The 7,620-nt window shown below is 39.7% G+C and overlaps 1 long non-coding RNA gene across 1 annotated transcript; it reads left to right on the top strand.

The window, feature by feature from the left end:
- The first annotated feature begins 3,770 nt into the window (after positions 1-3,770).
- Positions 3,771-5,861, top strand: LOC129200129 (uncharacterized). Its single transcript, XR_008574813.1, has 3 exons — positions 3,771-3,892; positions 4,078-4,152; positions 5,732-5,861. It is a non-coding gene; the product is annotated as an uncharacterized LOC129200129 (long non-coding RNA).
- The last annotated feature ends 1,759 nt before the right edge of the window (positions 5,862-7,620 follow it).

Genomic DNA, 7,620 nt, shown 5'->3' on the forward strand with positions numbered 1-7,620 from the left:
TTTTATTGGATGACAATGAAGTAATTTGTCTGTTGAGAGAAATTCTGCCCACTCACTTAATGGATACCTACTTGGCTCCTCTCTTGAAGGATACTCTTGATGATCTGGGGAAAAAGAAAAGGCCCGCTGAAGTTCCTGGCTTCTATGATGTCTTATGGCACTCAACTCTTCAAAGTAAATTTGTATAATAAAATCAAGTGTTTCTTTTCAAGAGGCTAAAAATTAATTACTTCATTAAAAAGTACTTTTTTGTGTGTGGTGAGAAGAATTAGCCACTCCTGTTTACTCTTCACACCGTGTGTGTGTATATACGTATATTTACAAAAGGAAACCCTGACTTAAGAGGCTCCTGACCAACTGTGAGGTCTCAAGTAGAGAGAGGGAGGGCTGTCATGTCCTGCATTCGGTGTCATTTGCTTTTTGCCATCAGTCAGGGCAGCTCAGTTTTCTAATTACAGGGTAAAAAGTCATGGATACTGCATAAGACATAAGGAATGGAAATAAAGAAGACATCAAAACCTGTTAGTATGCCTTTCTATATCAGTGGTAGGAATGGTGTTTGAAATGCTCAGCGCAATATTGTATTGACCTGTTTCACACAAAAATGTTGGAGAAAATACAGAAAAATCTGAGCATGAAAAACATTCTTAGAAGGAGAAATCAAAAAAGGCTGAAATTTCTTGTCTTCAGAAAGATGATTTTGATAGTTCTTGTTAACCTTTTTTCATAACAATAACCTAGTCAGTAAAAAAAGTAAGGTGATAAATTCCAAATGTTTGAAAGAGTTCTTCCAGAGGGCTGCTGTGGTATAATACTGAAAATAAATTGAATTAATAAAATGCAGTGTAGTGGGGAATAGTTAACATAGCTTTTCAGCTTTTGAAGAGAGAAACATAGTACTAATTTTACTTGGAATTTCAGACTATTTTTTGTCAAGTTCTTTGTCAAATGGTCTTAAGAAAAACCCGAGGAAGTGTACCTAGGTGACTTTCTATATGAGGGCAGGCTGAACAGGCTGGAACTTTTAGGCATAGAAGAGGTACGTATGTGGGAAGTGCTATGGTAGAGGAGAATACAAAGATGATTGCTGCAGAGGAGATAAGTAGGGACTGGCTCTTCATCATCTTCCATAAGAACCAGGGGAATCCAGTGTAATTATGAGCTGGTAGGCTTAGACAGAGCAAAAAAAAAAAAAAAAAAAAAAAGCCCAGCAGTTTTTCTCCTCCTCTGAACTACAGAATTTTAACTGTGAAATGCATCTACTGTTTTTGGAAGGTCAGAAGTACAAGCTGATTTAAAAGAGACTGGAAAATCAACAGAGAACTGGCTAATGAGTAACTATTAAAGACAATCATGTGGAAGCAACCTGTGACTGGGGAGGTATTATCCTCGTTTACTTAATGACAGGTATTTTGCACGTTCCTCAATGCTGGGAGCTATGGAGATAGGGTACATACTAAATGGACTAATGTTCTGACCTGCGGTTGCATTTTCTAGATTCTTAATTTGTATATGGCTGTGTATATCCTCGCTTTAATCTTTTTTTCCAGATCCAAAATCCCTTGCGGTAGTGTATCCCCGTAAGATACTCTGCATAAAATAAAGGTTGCTGTGCAGTTCCTCGATAACTGTTTTCTACTTGATAAAGGTGCATTGCAACATCAAGACCGAAGGTGATAGTGTTTTGCTGCTGAACTGAGTGGGTACAATAATATTAACCGTTGTTCTTGCTCTGAAAAATACTGTAGGATGCAAGGAGGAGGAATATTTGGAAAAGTCAGCTTTCTGTATCTTAAGGGGCACTTACATTAAAGTTTCTAGCGACGATTACACTCCCGTTACATTGTGCCTAGCTACTGTTGATTGCATTACTGAGTGATGATTGAAGTGTTATGATGTATATACTGTGTGTGCGTGACGTGGTAGAAAGCAATATCCTTCTATATCCCAGTTCAGGACTGAGGAAATAAATGCACTGTGCAGTTTTGAGTCATTACTTGCACTCTATTCATGAATCTATGTCGCTGCAATTTATTTAAACATAAACAACTCTCTGGTTGCTTCCAGCACTTTGGCTTTTCTTTTCAAAATTCTTTGGCAGAAGAATTCTTTCTGCTGTCTTGCAAGTGTTTAGTTGCTCGTCAACCTATCCACCCTGTCATTTTCTGAGAACTCAGTTGGGCAGCAGTCAGAACAGAAGCCTGTGGTTTGGGGGCCTCCTGCATATTGGGCTACAAATGAAAGGGAGGTCCAGTTTATATCCATTATGTTATATTTTTGACTAATAATCTTTTTGCCTTACTAGAAGAAAATATTTATTAAATTATTTCGAAGTGTACTTATTTAAATGTAAAATGTAAAAATGTTAATCAGACAATTCATATATAGATTCAAGTACAACAGTCTTTGAAAAAGTACATATTATAAAGTATAAGTGTTATCAAGTGTAGAAACAGTACATAAAAAATAATTCCTAGCATATGGGTCTGACCCTTTAGAAAACCAGACCCAATTGGGAAATGTTGGTGAATTTATACTTTTAAAGAATCTAAAAGCTTAAGGAGTCACCTGCTGGATACACATAACAAATAACACACTTGTCTGCTACGGAGGGCTGCAGTTCAGCAGCAGAGCCAAAGATTGTGGTTTTGTCCACTTGGATCAGCAGAACACTTCGAGTTATGCTCAATTTTCAGCGTGTACTTCATTTCATTGGCTTCTGAACTGAAAGTGAAGTAAATGCCTGTGTGGTTTGCTGAGTAGTGGTGGACCCCAGGACACTTGAACGCTTTTGTGCGCTTAGGCCTAATCAAGAAGCGTATCTGGAGTGTAGGACATTTCTAGCAGAGGCTAATATGTTATTGGTTTGACAGATCTCAAATTCAACTTGTTTTTAGCACAGCAGTGTTTTCGCTGGAGTGGTCTGCTTTGACTAGTAAAGTTTTATGCTTGTATAAGGACTCTCTTGTATGCCTTTCCTTTTAAAAAGAAAAACAGATTATATATAAAAAAAACCCACAAAAAACAACCAAAACCAAACCAACCAAAACCCCAAAAGAAAGAGCAACTCCTGCATAACTCTTAGGGGAAGAGCTGTGCTTTGTCCAAGGTTAAAAAGCAAAATTGAGACAAAAGAAGGACCAGTTAATAGAATGTAGGATGTTCAGGTAAAATGAAGTCAGGTTTCATCTATGATGAAGATGATACCTGCTGTCTAGCAAGCACAGTCTGAAGAAGACATAATGACTAATAACTTATATGTACCTGGGTTATTAGGATAAATCTGCAGATAAAGATATGTGTATAATGGAAGCTTCAAAAGCTGCAAATCTGATGTGATAAATGATTCAAAGTACAACACATTAGCTTAGATTTTAATGTTTGTAAAATGAATGAAACAATACATTTATATGCCAAAGCCATATTATCATAAACGTATTTGCCGAAATATAAGACATAAATTGCACTTAAATTTAGTAATCTGTGATGGTATGCTTGAATGTATCTTCGTGATTAAATGTGAACAATTGCTCCTTTAAGGTAAAGGTCTGTGTACGTGTGATTAATCAGATTGAAATGACAGGGCGGACAGCTCATGCCATGCCTAGTTATCAGAATGATTGATTTTAGTCGATGCTGCTGGGTGAAAAAATATCTGTTAATAACTACAGCTGCAAAACTCCTGATGTCACTGATAGCACAAATCACTTCTCACATTCTGTATTATCTGGCTCATTTGCAGATAGGGAGCGTACAAACTGATCCATTGGAACGCAAAATTACAACGTACAGATTTATGCAAGAGGGGTGACTGCAAAGTGCGTTGCATGAGTAGTGTAAGAAGCTGAAAATTGCTGCTGTTGTCACTGTCATAGACGCGTTATTTTCTTTGGTATGTGTGGAGTTTTCGCTGTCAGGCTTTTATCCGGCAGATTGTTTGTGCTGTACCTCTCTTCCTGCTTAAAATAGAAAATCAGTCACTGAACCTGGATGCTATTAAGTGTTCTTAGAATAGTTCTTAACTAACTTGGTTGATTTGCACTTTCTGATGAAAGAACATTTGGTTGTTTATTGCAGGCTCTGAACAAACATGTTGTTCCAAAATCGACAAATAAGATTACAAATTGCATTGCATCAACAGAATTGTTTACCGTAGGTATATTCCTTGCCATATAATATTTATCTGTTTAGTTGGTATAGTTTTATTTTGAAAGATCTGGAGTTTATCTTCATCAAACGTTGTGTCTTATCTGCATTTTGCAGGGGTTAACAGGGAATGTGGGTGTCTTATGGACCTCAGACGAGGAGGGGGACAACAAATAATCTTATGTGTTTGGTCAGATGCCTTGTTCTTGCTTTCTCTCTAGTTACTACTGCATCTAAGAGTCTGCCCTGTCCTTTTGTACTGCTTCCTTTTCTCCCTTTTCCCATCCCTTCAAGGTGCTTAGCACCCGAAGGTGGAATAAGCTTCTCCCCTCCCCGCCAGCCTCTCCTGTCCATAAACTGCAGAACGAACACGGGGCTGAGAAGTGCAAATCCTTTTGCCTCAGTGTTAACTGCTTCTCCCCCGCCCCCAGTAATTCACCCCTTGTTCTAAATCCAGCCCCTTAGCCAGCCTTTCTTCACTAGCTTTTCATCTGCTGTTCACCGCTGGCCCAAAACAACATGTTTCATATACCTCCAGCCACAAAATCTTTGCAGGTTCTTATAGTCCCCCGTCACCCCAGAATTCACAAATGCATCTGTTTTCAGGAGCACATACAATGCTGGTCTGAAATGCTGGGGCTCTTGCTTTCCTGGAATGATAAATTGTCCTTTGCTCTTTCAAGCTTCTCCATCCTTCTTCATAGTTCTTCAACTTCAAAAATATTTATATGTCGTGGTTTTACTCCAGCCTGCAGCTGAGCACCACGCAGCCGCTTGCTCACACCCCCCTCCCCCCCATTGGGATGGGGGAGAGAATTGGAAAAGTTAAAGTGAGAAAACTCATGGGTAGAGATAAAGACACTTTAATAGGTAAAGCAAAAGCCGTGCGCACAAGCAAAGCAAAGCAAAGCAAGGAATTCATTCACCGCTCCCCACGGGCAGGCAGGTGTTCAGCCATCCCCAGGAAAGCAGGGCTCTGTCACACGTAACGGTTCCTTGGGAAGACAAACGCCATCACTCCGAATGCTGCCGCCCCCCCCATTCCTCTTCCCCCAAGCTCCTTATAAAGTGAGCATGATGTCATGTGGTATGGAATATCCCTTTGGTCAGTTTGGCTCACCTGTCCTGTCTGTGTCCCCTCCCAACTCCTTGTGCGCCCCCAGCCATCCCACCGGCAGGGCAGTGCGAGAAGCAGAAAAGGCCTTGGCTCTGTGTAAGCACTGCTCAGCAATAGGTCCATAGAACAAAAACATCTCTATATTATCAATGCTGCCTCTAGAACAAATCCAAAACATAGCCCCATATTAGCTACTGTGAAGAAAATTAACCCTCTCAGCTGAAACCAGGACAATATAAAACCCCCAGATTTGTTGAATGAGTGTGATATTTCATCAAGCTGCTGTTTAATTACAGCTGGTATTCTGCAGAAGACCAGGCTGTGGTTATAGTAACACCAGTTAGTCTCAACGTTTTATGAATGTAAATGATAGGGAAAAAATGTTAAGTTACAAGAAAGCAGAGATGATTCTTGCTTAGGAGGATATTAAAGCATTACTGTCATTATTATTTGTTCTTATTTCTCCAGAGGACCTTGGTCTTGATTATGATTCCATTGCAGTAAGTGCCTCTATCAATCACAGGGAGATCAAGTCCTTGCCTGAAGATGTGCATATAAAGATATCCCATACAGCAGCGTACCCTGAAGGAGCTTGATGGTAATTTCGTAGGTGCCAAATATATTAATATGAGTTCAGGTAGACTGGCGTGTTTCTGAAGTATGAGGTATTTAAAGCTTAAAACTTTTATTTATTTATTTATTTTAATTATTCCTGTGATTCTCCCAGGAATAACTGTGATTCAGAAACAAAAGACTTGCCTGCCTTTCAGATCTGCAACCTTCTGAACTTTGAATGGAAGGATAACATGGCATATATGAATATGACTTTGTATAATAATTTTCATCATTGAAGAATTTTTTTATAAACATTAACAATATAACCCTCAACGACATCTCTGTGGATATTGCCCTTTTATTTTTTGGAAGGGATGCATGTGAATTGTGTGTTAGATGCTTTCATCAAAGGAATGAAAAACTGAGGATGAATCCTTGCCACTAGTGCAATTTACTCAAGGATTTACTGAGGAATCATCCCTTAATCTAAAAGCCATAACATTTTAAATAACAAACTTCTAATATTCAGAATGGACCCAGTTACCCTCTAAGCAGGTAATAATTTTGAAATGCTCTTAGCCACAGACACCCATAAATTACCTTCCCTCACTTTCCTTTCATACAAATAATGAACATTGCACTAAGCTGCAAAGACGCTTTTGTCTTTTTTTCAAGTGAAAGAATAAGAGTTGACTTTAAGCATGCTCGTGTGTGTGGTGTTCCTGAGCACACTGTTTGATTTGTTTGCAGATACGGCAGTGAGAACCGAGAAGATATGTTTAAAATGCTGCTGGTTGTTTTTATGTGCAAGAAGAATCCCAGCCATGAAGGAATCTGAACTAGCAGGAGGAGACAGGAGTTCTTGGCCACAGTCTTTTACTAACATGAGTAAGCCATTGCTTTTCTGTAAGACTGAGTGAAGATACACCACCTAAGGAATTTTAGATAGGAGGTCACAGTTTGGCACGGAGTGCAGGACATACATACACATCCGCTTCGTCTCCAGGCAGAGCTGCAGGACTCTTCATTTATAAATAAATAACCTGGTGTAAGACAGATTATGTTCCTTGGATATCAATCACTGGTAAATATCGTGTTTCTACTCACGTTGTAAGAATGCTAAATGGAAACTCATGAAGATTTCAGATTGCCATTATATTTACAGTCCGGGGACTTACTGCTGAGAATTATTGGATGTCTTTGCCTCTGAATATGGGCTGAAAGCTGCAGTGGGATGCTCATTCCCAGCTTGCCTCTTAGACTTTCAAATCAACATTAATCTTACTTCCTACAACCCTGCCTCTGAATCACTGTAAATAATGCAAAAAGCTACCAGATCCTCACCACTTGGGCTCAGTGAGGAAATGAAACCCCAAACCCAATCTTTCCTGATTCTGTATCTGGCACATGGTTTGGACCAAAGCGTTCTGTGTATTGTGTGATTACAGGGACCGAATGCAGTGGGGGAGAAGGGAGGAAATATGAGAAAAAAAGCTTGAAGCGTTGGAGTGCCTTCTACTAGCTGCACGATGAAAGGGCGATTGTTTCATTCCCCTTCCTTCTACCTGGTCATCAGCTCTGTTTCTGTCAGCAGTCAGACATCCCCATTTCCAGCTGCAAATAACACATCCCTCCAGGTGCCAGCATCAAGAGGCAGGGTTGGCGCAACCCTGGATTGTTGCCATCTGTCTGTGGCAGTGACTCCAATTTCTTTGCAGTCTGTTCGTATGCTCCCCTCACCAGCCCCTCTTCTCCACTGGTTGAAACAAAGGTGAGAGATTGTTTACAAAATTCAGGAATTC

Source organism: Grus americana, chromosome 1 (genome assembly GCF_028858705.1).
Source record: "Grus americana isolate bGruAme1 chromosome 1, bGruAme1.mat, whole genome shotgun sequence".
NCBI lineage: Eukaryota > Metazoa > Chordata > Aves > Gruiformes > Gruidae > Grus > Grus americana.